Below are 18,532 nucleotides of genomic sequence, written 5' to 3' on the forward strand. Positions count from 1 at the left end.
TGTAAGATTAATGATCGGTGTGGTACAGGGGGAAGGGAATACCACTTTCTACAATGTTGCAACAACAACAATCACCAAGCCTTTATTTCACTAAACGGAATTGACTATATGTATCCTCATATGTCATTGGTCTCGATTCTTTTTATATCATCATCTATATTTAAATAGATTTTATCTTGTTTTATCTAATTAGGTCTTCTTTGGCCTCTCTTTTTCTCGATTAATGTGACTATTTGTCATGGTGTTATATTGCCTAACTTTTTGAGATGTTAGTGTAATAAAAAACAATGCAGTAGAAATATAAACACAAAATAAATCTAACTAGATGACACACTTGTTTAATGTGGGTCGGCAACCCCTAGATTCCTAGTGCATGACCTATGATCCTTTAGGTGATCACTCAGAAGACCTCTATACTTTCTTCTTCTAGCATCAAAGATGGAGAAACCTCTTATAATTTCACACTCAAGACTTACATGGTTGAGGAGAAGGACTACAATGAAGCGTAAAGAAAAGGCAAAGTTTGGACGGTAACAACACTTGATTGATGTATTTCATAGAGGTGACTTTTGGTTGGCTAACAATCAATTGCTCTACAATATCTTATCTTCGACTTCGTTTGAGTCAATGGTAGTATCAGTCGATTGGTCAGTCCTGAGTTGATTGCTTAATTGACTAGAAAATAGTTTATTCTTAACCCAAAGGATCCAAACATTATATTAGGTTTCCAAAAGGTTTGAGTCATCAATCGGCTGAATCTAATCATCAATCGATTGATTCAATACACAATCTCTCGTAGAGACAAACTTGGGTTTTGGGCTTACCTAGCATCAATTGATTGATTCAATTCACAATCTCCCAAAGAGACAAACTTGGGGTTTTGGCTTACCTAACATTAGTGGATTCAATCACCAATCGATTAATGTGGATCCATATCAGTTAACTAGTCAAACCGTAAACTAGAAACACTTAAGATATTAAGTTTCTCAGCCGCTAGTCTACTATCTTCTCATACGAGTCGATCAACATCATGACAACAACCACATTTTTCCTCTATGTACTCCGAATGAAGGAATGGAGAAGGAAAGGAATTCAAAGTGGCAAAAGAATCTCTATAGAAAGGCTAAGGAAAGAGAAAAGAAAAAAATCTCCAAGGAAAGGAAAATAAAATGGAAAAAAGAAGAACAAATACAACCTTGAGGTGTCGCGGTCATGCGTGGCGACCTCGTGGGGTCGCGCGTGAGTGCCAGGCAGCCGCTATGGCTACGCAAGGCGACCTCACGGGGTTGTTGACCTGTCGTGTGAGGTTGGTCGTTCAAGGCGACCTCACATGATGTCGTCTTCCGTAGTTGCATGAGGAAATTCGATTGCATAGTTGGGTTGGGAGGAAGGAGATTGCTTCTTGCCCGATTTGAGCAGACAAAAAAAATTATTGGCAGATGGATTTGTAAATCCGTTTGCCCATCAAAGCATCCACAATGGGGGATATTTGGAGGGGATATTTCTTCAAATATCCTCTCATTTCAAATATCCCCCATTGTGAGCATAGGTGATGGGGACATTGAGAACTCACCGGGCATAATTCTATGCTCGGTGATTTCTCTCCATTGTGTCATTTACTTTAAAAAAAAAAACTAAAGAAGCTGCAACAGCAGACGGTGGGAGGGCCTGCTGCTACTGCTGCTGCTGCTACAGTAGCATTTTTTGTTGTGATTTTTTTTTTAAAAAAAATTAATAATTATCAAATATAAATAAATATTAAGTAAAAAATATTTATGAAGATATCGATGAAATATATTAAATTAAAAATTGATAAGTATAATTAATTTTATTTAAATATAAAATTAGATGTAAATTAATCAAATGATAGTGGGATCCATAAATATTTGGTTGATGAGATATTTGATTGTGGAATTTGAGATATTTGAGAGTAGATATTTGGTAGGTGAGACCCATAAATATTTAGTTGAGGGGATATTTGATTGTGGGATTTGGGATATTTGAACAGTGAGATATTTGATGGATGATATGGCGTGGGGATCACAAATATTTGGGAGAAATATTTAGTTCTATTGTGGATGCTCCCAGGTAAACAGAAGAATGAAAAGTAATACCCTTTTTTCATGAAGTAAATAGAGGAACGTTTTCTGCCGTCCACTGTTTTTATTTCTGTCCTCCTAAGTAAATAAGGCCTTAAAGTCAAGTCCGCTTAAGTTGGCATTTATCTACATTTCTTATATACTGGTCACTCCACTCACATCACTCGTAGAGTCTTTTTGAACCTTGAAATTTTCTTTTGTCAAGCTACTTGTCTCTCAAATGCACTGAGTTCTTGGTTCGCTCATGCCATCCTTTCACGCATTCACTTATGTAGTTCACCTCTTTTGCTCGGTTATGCTTTGATGCTCCTTATCTTACAATTCTTTGAATGCTCACCAGCCTTCTCCGATCTCTATGAACCTCGAGCCATCAACCACCTTGGACATGCAAGTCATCTACAAACTTAGTAAATACTGCACAAATTGACACACACACATCAACACACATATTAGATGTAAGTGTAACAACAAGCCTAACTTAGACTCTTGGCCCAACTCATCAAAAAGAATTGTCTGCACAATTGCATGAAGGGACGAATACTCCAACAAATATAAATATATACCATTTACCTTTGTCCTTTCTGGACATGAAGACTTTGAATCCCAACGCACATTTTCACATTGAGTAAGCTGGTTGGCTTTCCTAGCCCCCGTGTTCCTTCCTCCCTTTTAGCATTGAGAGAATAAAAGGTGAAATTTCTTATCTAAATTCTCTTTTGATGTCACCTTCTTACTCTTCCAAGTGGACAAGATCTCACCTTCTTCCTCCCTAGTTAAGTGGACACACATTTGCACCATGGCTAGACCATCCCCAGACATCAATCCCATTGTCACCTTTTCAAATAGAGTAGAGAACATGTTGAAGGGTAGAGATGTAATTTTCCATTTCCTCTCTTTCCCTCTTCTCAGTCCTCATCCAAGTAGAAATTTTTTATACTATCCTCTCCCTCTTTCCAAGTAGACATAGCATTTAGTGTTTGGTAATTTATATCTCAGATTTGCTTTAATCTATAATGTTTTGTAAAAGTTAGGGGTGCCAAAAAATAAACCCGACCTGAGTTGGACAAAAAAAAATTAGGTTCGGATTGGGGGTTTTCCGGTTGGGGTTGGAGATTTTCGGATCGGGTTCGGGTTGACCCGTATATTAAGTTTTAGTGGATTTTTTTTTGTTAAATCAAATTTTATTTTGAAAATTAAGATGCTTCATTGTTAGTATGATAATGATTGAGTATTGAAATAAAAGTGCACACTTGGTAAAGCAATTAACCCACAAAATACTCTAACTTTAATCTACTTATCATTTATCAAAACCTGAGTTAGATCATTAGTGCAAATTGCACCAACAAAAAGGTGGTCAATTTTGAATTGATCATGTATTGGATGAAAATAAATATTAATGCCAATTAAGCTAATTGACATTAAGACAATTGATTGAATGAGTACAAAAAAGGTTTTGATTGATTTCATGAAGATACACTTGTGTTCTTGCTCTTCTTCTAATCTTTCTTACTCTTTGGCCGAAATCTCCTTGTTTGGTTGCTAGCACAACCTTATGTGGTTTCTCTTCTCCAAGTTTGTGAGTTCATGATACGGACGGAACGTGTTCATGTAGATATCGAAAGAGGTGCGAACACTTGATCATGTTGAGATCCAACGAGGACAAAGTTGTTGTCGAGAGTTCATAATTACACAACAAAGGTAGAACTCTAAATCCAACTGATATGCAGTTTCCTTCACATGGATCTTTTGGAAGGATCTTGAAAATATATTATACTACGCTTGTATTATTTTGCACTTGCACCTATCTTTCATTAAAAAAATAACAATTCCCTAAAGGGTGCACTTAAAGTTGTGGAATATTCAAAAGGCGCACCTAACTTTCAGATTCCCAAAGGATGCACTTGCTTCCCATTTTACTCTTCCCGTCAACCATTTCTGTATTGCATTAAAAAACAACAACACTGTGGAGCTAGATTTCGAAGAACAAAACCATTGTAGTGTTGTTGCATTTTAATAATAAGTACCACTATGATCTTAGTTTTTGACATAGGCAAGATAACGATTATATTGTGGGCTGATGAGAAAGGGAAATTAGGGAGAATGCAAGAGGAGAAATTGTCAAGGACAAAGAGAAATCCACTATTCTCTAGGTTTTATCAAAAAAAAATTATGAATAGAGGATAATCCCTTAACAGTTAAACAAGATGCTTATATAGACAAATCTTAATCCATAAATACCCAAAACATACCAAAAATACTTGAAATATCATAAAATATAAATTACTAAAATTAGAAAAAAAGTTTGAATCATTTGAAAATGACTTAAATGATATTTTTTAGATCCGAAACTTGATGGTTATGAGTTCCATAGTAACAAATATAAATCTCTAAATTCTGCACGCGTAAGCATAGACATAACCTGATTTTGAGTTTCGAGTTAAAAGTTATAACCCGTTAAAAATTAGATACTCTTTTATCCTATATTAGTTTTCAAAAATTAGTACCACTTTGGCGTCGCATAAACCCTTAAAACAACACCATAATGATGATATTTTTAAAAATCAGTATCATAATGATACTAATTTTTGAAACAGAGTATTAAATAGTGTTATTCTTTGAAATCCAATACCACCAAGGTATTATTCTTTGAATGCAATGCTATAGCGGTTGGTAGGAGGAGAAAAAATAGAAAATAAATGCGCCATTTGGAAAAATCTCAAAACTAGATAGGCCTTTTATAAATTCAACAACTTTAAGTCAATTGCTTCTAAAAAAATATAAAGATTCATATCCGATTGTTAGCGTAATGTCACGTATATCTATTAAATGATAAGATTAGTATATGCTAGCTAGTCTCACCAAAATGTTAATACCTAGTCTCAATGTTATTGCCATCGGGTATATTTAATAGTTCTACATTATCGCATTAGTATTATAATTATTGAAGTAAAAATTATTAAGTTATGTATCTCATAGTCTATCTCAAATTATGTGCAGATAATTACATTACAGTAGTAATTTATAGTTGACTATTAAATTAGTTAAGGATGGAAAAAAAAAATTCTTGAAAGTCAGTCAGAAATTAATATTTTATTTTATTATAATAAATTTATCATCCTCTAATAAATCAGACATTAATATTCCAATTATCATAATATATCAGATGATAATATATTTAATAAAAAAATTATGAGAGCAATGAGTACTTAAACCTACATAATTTTAAGACTGTTGCTAATTGAAACGTAAAGTAAATGCCAACGAAATCCAAATTTTTGGAAAGAAATTACGAGAGTTTTGTGCATTTTATCTGATTAATTAACCTCAAAGATAACTTCATTAACTGCAAGGGTACATTAAAAGAGAGAAGAAAGACACGCGCGACGAGGCACGCAGTAGAGGAGGGAGTGGGAGGGCGTGCACGTGCGAGGGTTGTAGAGGATCCCGCAGCAGCACTCCACCGCGACCCTCACTTCGAGGCCGCCTCCTCGCTCTTACCCAAAAACCCTAATCACAGAATTAATTAATCCCATCTCCTATATATTAATGATTTATTTACCTTGTGATTGATTATAATACTAATCACAAGACAATTACATGAGATTCCCACGCTATCTATCTTTCATCCATTTTCACATGGTCGAACACGAAGGTACTTTGATTATTTTTATCATCATTAATTATCATTTAGGGAGACATGCATATATATATAGCTAACCATTTTCTTACTCCACTGCATAGTCAGAGGAATTCTCAAGAAAATAGTTAACAAAAGAGAGATTTTATTCATCGATCGAAAAATTACCACAATATTAATTTCTAGATATATTAATTTCCATGTGTCTTTCAAACTCTAATGATATGAAAACGATGAGAACACTACTTATCCCTATTTACTTCGTGAAAGGAAGGGAATGAACTTCCTTATTCTTGTGATGTAAATTTATCATCCGAGTACCAATTCTGCTACGCCCGTGAAGACAAATCAATTGAGACAGAGAGAGGAGGTGATAATGGAGAGCTAGGCACCAACTTCGTTTTGTCATTTCTCCCTTCTTCCTCGCCAACATTTCTGTGCTCTGTCTGATGCCATGCACCACTCTACTTGGACCCTAATTAATTTCCAAGGCAAGCTAGAGCTCAGCTCACTTTATATTTCTGAATTCCAAATTCCTCGTGCATGAATGAAGCTATATATATTCTTCCTTCATGCCCCCTTTGTAATTATTTTTTACACCAATTTAAGAAGTGCATATCCTTACTTTATTATATTGTTCACGGAGTACATATGTTTATAATGAGTTACACACAAATTTGAAAGACGTGTAGGTTGAACCAATTAAGGAATGAAGTGTGTTGGATGGGCTAGGCTAGGTAGATTGAGTAAGCCGAGTTAGGGTGGGTTATGCTGATCAGACTAAGTGGATTTGGTGAACTAAGAGAGATAAATTGGTTTGAGGAGCTAAAAAGTTGGCTATCTAAGTATGTGAGTCAATTATATTAGTGCAGTCGACTTCAGCTCAAGGTTGATCAAGTTTGAGTTGACTCGAGTTTGGATTTCGATATTTGATCAATATATTAGTAAAAAGTCAAGTATATCAAGGTAACTGGATACTTTACTACAAGAAAAAAGTCCAAGTGAGTTGCAGAAGATCTAAAACTTGGTGATCAAAAGTTCAACGAAAAGTTAATAAGAGACAAGTTCAAGTGGGTCATAGAGAACCAGACATTTGGTAATCGGAAGTCTAACGGAAAGTTAATAAGAGGAAAGTCTAAGTGGATTATGGAGGACCGGATACTTGACATAAGATAAAAAGTCTAGGGAGGAGCGAACACTTGATGATAATGGAAGTCTTGGAATGTCATGATGGACCGAATGTTGATTAAAGGAAGTCATGGTAGGTTAAAGTCAACATGATATTAGGCAAGATAAAGGCCTTACAGGTCGTAAGGCTAAATACAAGGCAAGGAAAGTCTAAAAAAGTCGATGATCAAATTCTTAGCAAGAGGAGGAAGCCCGAACTGATCGTTGGATCGGATGCAAGGGTGGTAATGATGTAGAACTGATTGGGAAAATCAATTGAATTGATTTGATCCAAAAGTAAATTAAATTAATTCAACTTATTAGGAAAATCAGTTGAATCAATTTGATCCAGAAGTAAATTGATTCAACTGATTAAGAAAATAAGTCTAATCAATTTGATCCATAAGCAAATAAAAGCAAATCAAATCGACTGATTTAGGAAATCAGTCGACTAATATGATCAAATAAGTCAAAAAGAGTTATTCTACATATTTCATTGATCGAATTCATTAGATTAATCGACTGATAAACAAAAATTATCCCTAGCAATAATCTTTAAAAGGTGATTTCAAAGAGGTTTGAAGGTGTCAATTCTTGAAGGTTTGGAGACAAAGTGTTATTGCATTTCTTAACACTAAGAGGTAATCTAAAACAACTAAAGAACAAGCAAAGCAAGATTTTCATTATAAAATCATTTTTGCTTTCATTTGTATTTGCATTCTTATTTCTTATTATATTGTTGTATTCTTATACGAACAAGATTGTAAGAAGCTTCTCCATCTCCGGAAGGTATCTAAATGAAGAAGTTTATAGTGAAGTGAGATCACTAGGAGCGAACATTGAATTAGTTGCCTTAAGGAGACAGATATCATGTCAAATCTAAGTGTTGTGCATGTAGAGTCAACTTTGAATCAATGTTCCTATTGCGTACTCAAACGACGAGCCTAAGATCAAGATGAAAGCTATTCACTTCTCCTCTAGTTCACATGAATCCTAACAAATTAAAAAGGATAATTTAGTTCAAGAATGAACAATATGGACAATACACAGTAAGACATTTTTCTCTAGTGAAATGAAAATTTGGGACGTTGATTGCTGATCAAGGGGCCACTCATGCTTTTGGATTTATTCGGTGGACGAATAAAGGGAAAGTCATTCACCTTTAGGATTAGTTGAACTCAAGACTTATATACCTGAATTATAGTAATATATAAAAAAATCGCAATATGCTCAAGAAGACTGACTAATGGGTCATGCAAATTAAGTTGCCCAATGGGCCTTTAGGACGGTATCCAGAGAGCCATTGAGCACTGTAAGCATTCGTTCACCACCTCTTACAAAGGTAATTAAGTTAACCGACCACCAACCAATCCAGGCAACGATTAGATTGAGCTCCTTTTATGCAACCTATAGCATGCCCAACTAAAAAAGGAAAATTCGACTAGATTTTGGGGGCTTAGAATTTTTAATAAACGGGAAGAATCCAAAATAGGGCACCAAATTCGAACATCCTTCCACACAGAATCGATCCACTAAAATGCGATCCCGTCATGTCGCTTTCAAGTTTCCATCTTTTTATCTCAATCTCGTTCCCATCCATCTGCTCCTCACAGCGACGTAGCTCCCCTGCTCCGACCGCCTCAGATTGGAGGATAGAGGAGGAGCGAAGAGAGGGGAGGCAGGATGTTTCAGCGGCTGGCGAGGCGGCTGATGAGCAACATGCCGGAGAGCACAGTGTACAGCGGGTCGAAGCTCCAATCGCCCGCACAGCGCGTCACTCTCTCCCATGCACCTCCGCCAGAAGCACCGCTGCGGCCATCCCATCACCATCGTCATTGCCTACGACTACCCGTCCGCGGCCCACGTGGACTCCGCAGGCATAGACGCCCTCCTCGCGGGCGACTCCGCCGCCATGGTCGTCCACGACCACGATAGCACGCTTCCCATCACCCTCGACGACATGCTCCTCCACTGTCGCGCCGCCGCCAGAGGCGCCTCGCGCCCCCTCCTCGTCGGCGATCTTCCATTCGGATCCTACAAGTCCTTTGCCTCCCAGGTATAATGACTGTCCTTTTCGACCTCAAAGAACTCGTCTTTCATCTTCTCGATCTGTTTCTTGTCTTGGGGGGTGACAGGCCGTGGATTCAACGGTGAGGATGCTGAAAGGAGGAATGGATACGATCAAACTCGAAGGCGGCGGGCCGTCCCGGATCGGTGCCGCCAAGGCCATCGTTGAGGCAGGGATTGCGGTCATGGGGCATGTTGGATTGACTCCACAGGCTATTAGTATTCTCAACGGGTTCATGCTGCAAGAGAAGATAGTGGCTAGCGCCATCAAGGTGACTTTTTGAACCTACACAATATATGATTTTATTGGTGAAAATTGCTAGCAAATGTGCAAGTCGTGGAGACTACCCTTGCTTTGTAAGATGCAAGTTGTTTCTCAGTTGTTTTAGAGCGCGTTCCGGCACCAGTAGCGCTGCAGCAACTTTCGCTCTGCAGATACCCATCATTGGCATTGGTGCTAGACCTTTCTGTAGTGGCCAGGTTAGATTATCTTTTGCCCCAAAATGGAGGTTTCACTGTTTATTGTTTGCAAGGCTATGATACAACAACAATAATTAAACCTTTATCCTACTTTATGGGGTAGACTATATAAATCCTTCTATGTAATTAAACTTAGATCTCCTACTAGATCATTCATTATCTTTTTTAACCAAGATTGACTATATGTTGAAAGCAATAGCGATACATCGAAAACAATCCATATAATGCATCAATCACAAGATCTGGCTATCATCTATCTTTAAGGCAATATTGAAAATTAAAATTGATGCAACGACAAACCAAATGCTGATCTGAGTCCATAGCTAATGTCATTGTATCTCTTACTTGTCACCGAAGTTCCTACCAGCGCAAAATGACAGAAGTGAGCGGCAATTCGTAGTCCTTCTCAATAGGGAAGAGAGGAGGAAGATGAAGAAGGCCTATTGAATCCAATATTCAAGATGCCCAAATCATTGAACTTCTTCTCTTATATACCTTGGCCCATCCATACCATCCATATAAAAACTCATTCCTCATTAACAGTCCATTAATGTTAATGAGTCGGTTTAATAGATCTACACATTGAACCCATATCTAATAATATAAACTCCCCTTCATGCTTAATGCAATAGATCACTTAATTGGGGTTTAGATCCTTAATGATATAATTATTATGTGTTATTGTTAGTCAAATGTTAGCCACCAAATAGAGATTAAATCCTACATTTGTTTCTTCCTAGGTCATTGGATTTGATCCTTTACTATATCATTATCTATATATAAATAAATCTTATCTTATTTTATCATTACTAACCAAGACTAGATGAAAGTAAAATTCTTTTTGTAGTGATAGAGAGATTACAGTTTCCTATCTATAGTTCATTTAGTGGGTTTCAAATGTTTCATTATAAGCAAGCAACACAAGGATAATGAACAAAACTGTTCTTAGTTTAGGATTTATGGACAACTCTAGCATGCGTTGAAAAATTGGTTTCCTCCTTCCCAATTGAAATGCTTACAATTCTTTGAAGTTTGTTCTATCCGACGGAAGTTTCCAAGAGAGAAATACTAGTAATCAGAATACTTAGATGGTCTAGTACCTGAATATCCAAATTACAAATCAAAAAATTGTAGATTATCTGGTACTTGAGTATCCAGATGACCACCCAATGAGTCACTCGCAAGATTGCGGGCCTTTCTTTGGTCTGGATTAGACTACAACATTTGTCTACCATCAAAGGTCGCTGGGTCTTATGCAAACTCCAACCTTGATGTTCTCACAAGGCTAGGCGGTCAGTGAATTCACAAGGAGATTGTGAGCTTGCGACCAAGTAGCTCCCGCGGATTCATGACCAGGTGGTCACCGCAAGCTCATCGTTGGGCTTGCGGCAGTGACAAAAAGCATGCTTGGAGATAGTGGCATTGAGATAAGGTGGAAGAAAATATTTTTTCCACCTAATTTTGGGTGGATAAGATGTGGCTAAAAATCAATCCGTGGATAGATAAATCCTTTGAAAATGTAAATTCAATTTTTTGCTTATTTTACGTCTAGTAAACAAAGAAAAGTGTTTTGACTCTCGTGCAATTTGCCTCTTCAATGATCCATCCTCTAGAGTAAATTGAGCATAAATCTTCCTCATACCTTCATAACATAAGATGACCCTACACCTTATTGCCCCTCATTGGTACCGATGAGTTTATGCATGAACATCTTTGGACTTCTTTACCTTCCTCCTAAAAACTGACTTCAAAATAAAGACTTCCTCTACTAAAGAAAGATTAATGTCAACCTCACTTGTCCTATGTGCAAAACTAAGGATTCTGATTTGTTGTTGGCATGCCCCTTTGTAATTACCAGATGATTTGTCATGGAAGGTAGTGTTGGAAAAATATGAATGGAAACACGACTTGTGGGTTATTAGTCTCACATCGATTAAGTGACATTATGGCTAATCGATAGTGCATAAAGGAGTGTGAATTTAGGGTCTGGATTAGCCGTGAGCACAACTTCCCCCCACATTTGCTCTGGCAATCAGAACTCAATAGAAAAGCATTTATCATCTCTTTCCAAGTACGATTCTTTCGCTCAACAACACCATTCGACTAAGGAGAATAGGGAGCTATTGTTTCGTGTCTGATCCCATATTCAGCACACAACTCAACGAACGGTGATACATATTTACCGCCTCGATCACTTCAAACCACCTTGATTTTGCCTATGAAGTTGATTTTCAACCTCACTCTTATAGAGAATAAATTTCTTTATAGCTTCATTCTTACTTTGGAGAAGATACACATAACCGTATTTTATGTGATCATTTACAAAAGTGATGAAGTACTTATTCCCACCACGTGTCAATATTTCTTTAAGGTCACACATGTTGGTGTGAATTAAATTGAGTGGTTTAGTACTTCTTTCAACATGTTGAAATGATGACCTTGTCATTTTTACTTCCACACAAGTCTCACACTTATGTTCCAGGTCAACGTGGAATATAGGTATACTTTGCATGTTACTTAATCTACATAATACATCGTAGTTCACATATCTTAGTCTACCATGCCACAAACTAAAAAACTCAAACATATACATAGAAGAGCTTTCAGCTTTATTTATTTTAAGTCGAATGGTCATTACATTCAGCTTAAAGAGCCCAATCATTTACATAGTCTCTTCTTAGAAACATTCCATGTTTGGACAGTACAACCCCATCTGACTCAAACACAATATGGAATCCATGCTTGCAGAGAAGTGATCTGGAGACTAGATTCTTTCAAATCTCTAGAACATACAACACCGTGTTCAGAGTTAGCTCCTTGCTAGAGGTCATCTTCAACACTACTTTCCCCATAATGTCCAAGGTTGTTGAATTGTCCACGAACAGTTTATCCCCATCTTTGACTCCTTCAAAGTTGTGGAGCAGTTCCTTATTATAGCAGACATGTTTGGTGACACTGATATCGATCCACCATTGTCGCGGGTTGGAACCTATCAGGTTCACTTCAGAGTTCATGGCATAGAGGTTCATGTCTAGTTCCTCATTCAGGTTGGCCTCTTACTTTTTTTTTGATTTCTTACACTCCGAAGTTTTGTGACTAACTTGATTACAGTTGTAGCATTTTCCAAAGAATTTTTTCTTGAAACTGTCAACTCTGGGTGCCATCTTAGAAGGTTTGGGGTCCTTCAGTTTCATGCTCGACCATGTTACTTTTATAAAAGCCTGAGAGAATAGTTTCTCTCTGAACTCTTGTTATCTTCCTCAATTCGAATTCTTACAATGAGTTATTCTATATTTATCTCCTTATGTTTCTGTTTCAGATAATTCTTGAAGTCCTTCCAGCCAGAAAGCAACTTCTCAATGATCGCTGTCACCTGAAAGATTTCACTCAACGTCATGTCTTCTGAATGAATCTCTTGCAAGATCACCTGAAGCTCCTAGACTTGACTGATCACTGACTTAGAGTCAACAATCTTATAGTCTAGGAAGCGCCCAACAATGAACTTTTTAGCCCCAGCATCTTTCGATTTCTATTTCTTATCTAGGGACTTCTACATCTCCTTTGTCATTTTCGTCTTACAGTACACAACGTACAGTGAGTCAGCAAGACTGTTGAGGATGTAGTTTCGACATAGGAACTCAAACTCGTTTCATTTGTCAATTGCAGTGATAATTTTCACATCATTTATACCCTCAGTAAACTTGGGAGGTTCCTTAGTTAAGATCCATGCCAGATTCAGTGTGGTCAGGTAGAAGAACATCTTTTGCTGCCATCGCTTGAAGTTCAAACCGGTGAACTTCTCTGGCTTTTCCCCATGTGTGATTGGTACATTTCTAATCAAAGCGGAGGAGGTTGACACATGTCGAGCCTGTTACATCTCAACATCTTCTACCACCTTCTCAACAGAACGATTTTGTTTTAAGATTATTGGATCTTTATCCACAATCTTTTAGAGGGACAATACTTACTTATCAGTTAAGATGGTTTCAGCTGATAATCTCAAACTGTTGGCTTGGTTGAATAGGCTGATCGCCAATGTCATTTAGAGCTACCCAATTCTGTGTCGGAGAGGAAAGTTATCAAGACGGCGAGTGCTCTGAGTGTTGAATCAAGGAAGTTGATGTCGAAGGCTCGAGATGGACGTCGAATAAACTCAAAGCCTGAGTTTGAGTTGCGTGAGAGGCGTCGCCCGAGGAACAAAAACACTGAGTCCTGTAATGAGGTAGTCTCTGTAAAACAAATTCGTCTCCCCGGCGATGTTAAGAAGTCGCACTTGGGCGTCTATTTTCTAGGATAAAACGATGAGACCATGACACAACCTAGTACAGATTGATGTGGCAAACTGAGCGTATACCTGAATATTATCATCAATATCTACTTAACGAAAAATTGCTTGGCATAAAGATGAAGTAGAACTGAAGGATTGCAAAAAAGAAGAGTACTCTTACTTTTTCACCTTTGCTTCTCTACACGAAGAAGAGTTTCGAAGATTCAAGCTTCTTCTTTGCTCACTACTTGCTTCTCCTTATAAAGACTAAGTTGCTTGTGAGACACAGACGCTTGTGCATGCATATCAAGATAATGCATGTCATGCACGTGGCAAGCCATGATGAGCAGGTAAAAGAGACTCATGACAATTTTGACTGATTCACATGGGCACATTATGTCCCGACTGTAGTCATAAGAATCCTTAAAAATAAGGTATGTGAGTCTTTGGCAGTTGAGTCGTGTATAAGATAGGTAGGTGTTACCTCTTGAACTTTCCCTTATGAAAATTTGTTTGCTCACTAGCTAATCAGTAGACGCGATATCTTTGAACTGTTATATCGTTTGTGTAAGCATAGACAAATCTCACCCAGGACTCTCCCTGATATAACTCAGGTCTCATGAGTGTATTTGTTCCTGGCTATGAACATGTTTGGTTCTATGAAAAGCACTAATAGTTGTGTCTCTAATTCTTTTCAAACCGGTCCCACTTCTTTTTTACATAAGTGATCTCTCGAGAGTATTTTTCATTACTCCACTACGATCATTAAAAGCAAGAATGCTTACCCTTCTTCTAGTCACTGAGTCTTCGGGTCATTCCCCTAAGTGATTGTCTTTCAGTGCATTTAGGTTGTCCCTTTGAATCTAGTTCTTGGAATCTCTAGTTAACATAGGTTCGATTCCCTTTGCACCTACAAGTGGCATTAGCACTTACATCAAGCTCATTCCTCACTATGAGTTTGCAACTAACTGTCTATTTAACTCTTTGGTTAGCAGATCCGCTAGGTTATCCTTTGACTATACATAATAACTCCCATTAAGAGTAGTTGCATAATGGTATTGTGTTGATGACATATATGTTGAGACTTACCATTATACAGATAGTTATGTACTCGATCAATTGCATATTGACTATCGCAATGTATACAAATTGTAGACACATGTTTCAACCATCCAGGAACATCTTCTAAGAATTGTTGTAATCATTCAATCTTTTCATCACATTTGTCAAGAGCTATAAACTCAGATTCCATTATGGATCTAGTTATTTTGGTTTGCTTAAAAGATTTCCATGAAATGACTACACTTTCCAAAGTGAATACATATTCATTGTGAACTTAGAATCTTTCATGTCTGATATTCAATTTGTGTCGTTGTACACTTCGATCACAGCAGGATATCTCGTGTAGTGCAGTTCATAATTACGAGTATGCCGCAAGTACCTCAGTACTTTTGTTATCCCTTTTCAGTGCTCAACACCGCGATTACTTGTGTATCTACTAAGCTTGTTTACTGCATAGGCTAAGTCTAGTCATGTATAACTCATTAAAGACATCAGTCTGCTAATCACCCTGAGAGATACTCGTAGCTTGATTTTTCGATAGATGTTGCTCATATCTATTGGAGTCAATGCCAACGTAGTATCACTTTTGTTGAATTTTTCAAGAATCCTGCCCACATAATGAGACTGACTTAAAACAATTACTTCTACTGTTCTAAGAATTTGAATCCCTATCATCACATCACATGATAAGGATGTCATATATATATAGATATAACATCACATACTCATGTTATGTAGTTTTCATGTATATGCATTTATCATATTCATTTATATGAAATCCACTTTCCTTTATAGCGGTGTCAAACTTTTCATATCCTTACTTTAGAGCTTGTTTCAAGTCGTATAATGACTTGACTAATCTATAAACCTTATTTTTCTACCCAAGCGCAGAAAATTCTTCAAATTGCTCCATATAAATCCTCTTCTAAATTTTCATTTAGAAAAGCGATCTTTACATCCATTTGATATATTTCCAAATTTCATAGAGCGGTGATAGCCAACAATACTCTAATGGAGATTATTCTTGATACCGAAGAATACATATCAAAGTAATCAAGGCTTTTTTATTGTCGGTAACCTTTAATTACCAATTTAGCCAATCATGCCATCTGATTTCATTTTCTTCTTGAAAGTTCACTTGCAACCGAGTTGTTTATTTCCAGAAGGAAGAACCACAAGTTCCCAAGTGTGGTTTTGTAAGATAGTCAATTTCAAATGCAATTGCCTCTTTCCATTGAGGTCCCTCAGAACAACTTAATGCTTCTGAATAACTTTGGGGATCGCTTTCTAACATGAAAGTGATAAAATCCCGAAGGATTTTTCCACCCGTACTCTTTTGCTTCGTCTGAGCTCAACTTCAACAGGTTCATCAGCTTCTTCTTTTCTTTGTGTTTCATATGTGTATTTTGAGGAACTAACTTCCTCTTGGGTCTTATACAGAAACATATATTCGAAGAACGAGGTATTTCTCGATTCAGTAATTGAGTTCTTGTGTATCGCCAATATCTAAGATTCAAACAGAAGGAATCTATAAGCACTGTTATGTGCATATCCAAGAAATATGCAATCAAGTCTTTGACTCTATTTTAATCCTCTTCGGATCAAGAACTAATACTTTGGCAAGACATTTCCATATTTTTAAGTATTTGTAGGATAATTATCTTCCCCACATTAAGTGATATTATAGCTATTTAATAGTGTATAAGAAGGTGTGAATTCAGAGCCCAGATGGTACAAATCTAAAGATTCATCCGTGAACACTATTATATATAATGGACCGTGATCAGGACATAATGTGTCCATATGAATCAACCAAAATTACTATGGGTCTCTTTTACCTGCTCGGCGTGTGTACGCCACATGGCCTGCCACATGCATTATGTTGATATGCATGAACGACACTTGTGTTGCATGAAAGTATTGCATGCATGTACAAAGAACAAATGTTATGCATGCACAATCGTATATGTCTCACAAGCTTGCTCAACTTAGTCTTTACCAGGAGAAGCAAGCAGTAGTGAGCAAAGCAGAAGCTTGAATAGCTTTCTTCGAAGCTCTTCTTCATGTAGAGAAGCAAAGGAGGAAAAACAAGCGTGCTCTTCTCGTTCAATCCCTCAGTTCTATCTCATCTTTTTGCCGAGCAATATTTCATTTTGTAGATATCTATAATAATGTTCAGGTATACACTTAGTTTGCTACGTCAACCTATGCTAAGTTGTATTATGGTCTTGTCATTTTATCATGAAAATAGATGTTCAAATGTAACCTCTTAACATTGTCTGAGGGGACGAATCTATTTTAAGGAGACTGTCTCATACTTGACTTCTTTGTTCCTTAGGCGATGCCCCTTGTACAATTTGGACTCAGGTTCTAAGTTTGTTCGGCATCCGTTTTGAGCTTTTGGCATTAGCTTCCTTGATTCAACACTCGGAGCACTTGCCGTCTTGACAACTTCCCTCTCCAACATAGATTTGGTTAGCTCCAATATCGACCTATTCAACCAAGTCGATAATTTGAGATTATCAATTCAAGTTATCTTGATAGATAATTAAGTATTGTTCCTCCGATAGATTGTGGATCAAGATCCAACGGGTAGACTCCCCCACTTATCAACCTTGTAGCTTCACCACCGGATATTCATGGGCTATCTAGCATGAGAAAAATTCACTTGTACTCGGAGGAATTACCTATCCGGCCATCCCTCGATGCCACCTTTGCCTGGTTGATTACCTTCATTGGGTTGGAAGACACCTGACGATCTAGACAATCATGCATGACGAATGGTTGTGTTAAAGCAACATCGTTTTTATGTATCTATCAATTAGGAATTTGGTTCCAACTAATTCCAATGTACATCATAGAGTTTACATTCAGGTTTACATGCTTAACACCTTTCGTAGAGTTAGATAATCAGTGGATCTAACTACTCACGCAAGCTAATCAGGTTCTTTTAATTTTTTCTTAATCACTAGTAAGGAGCATCTACCTTTTTCTTCTAAAATGGATCACTCTGTCTAAAGGATCATTTTTGCGTTGAACCAAGAGGCAACTGGTTACGATCAGTTTTGTGTAATTCTTATCGATCAATTTGGCTATTGCTCCTTAATTTCTTCCTTCAACTTGACAGTATTATATAGCCACAGAGAGTAGACCTGCACTGTCTTTCCTTCAAAATGTGTTATGAAGCGATAAAATTTTATGTTTACTTGTTCACTCGCAACCGATGCTCTCAATTTCGTACCTAAAAGAATGTTTCCCAGTGATTTCTGCAAGTTTCACATAGAATGTTTATTGGCCATGTTGCAACATCCTCATCACTCTGCACCAACCTTCATACATCCATGGATGATCAACTCTTCTGATAGGTCACTCGGAAGTTCTGTAAACAATATGAGCAAGTGGGGGATGCCATAAACAAAGCTCTATCGAAATACAGGAAGAAGTCGAAAGTGGATCGTTTCCTAGCGCAGCTTATACGCCATACAGAATAGGCGAAGCTGATGTTGAAACTTTTCGGAAAGTACTGGAGAGCAGGGGCTTGAATGAGGCAGTATCAGCTGCAGCAGTTGCTGCAGAAAATGAGAGTACAAATGGAGAAGCTTGAAATGTCAACTGCTAGACGATCTGTTCCTTGTTCCCGCCTTGTTATGCATCCTCTTAACAATAGTAGAGAAGCAAATAAACAAAATAACTTGATTTTTAAGTTGAACAGCATGCAAATTCGTATCCGAATTTTGTCAAAACTTGGTCAAA

General features: G+C 37.3%; 1 pseudogene; it reads left to right on the forward strand.

The window, feature by feature from the left end:
- Nucleotides 1-8,586: 8,586 nt before the first annotated feature.
- Nucleotides 8,587-18,383, forward strand: LOC122019498 (annotated as a pseudogene).
- Nucleotides 18,384-18,532: the final 149 nt, after the last annotated feature.

Source organism: Zingiber officinale, chromosome 9A (assembly GCF_018446385.1).
Source record: "Zingiber officinale cultivar Zhangliang chromosome 9A, Zo_v1.1, whole genome shotgun sequence".
NCBI lineage: Eukaryota > Viridiplantae > Streptophyta > Magnoliopsida > Zingiberales > Zingiberaceae > Zingiber > Zingiber officinale.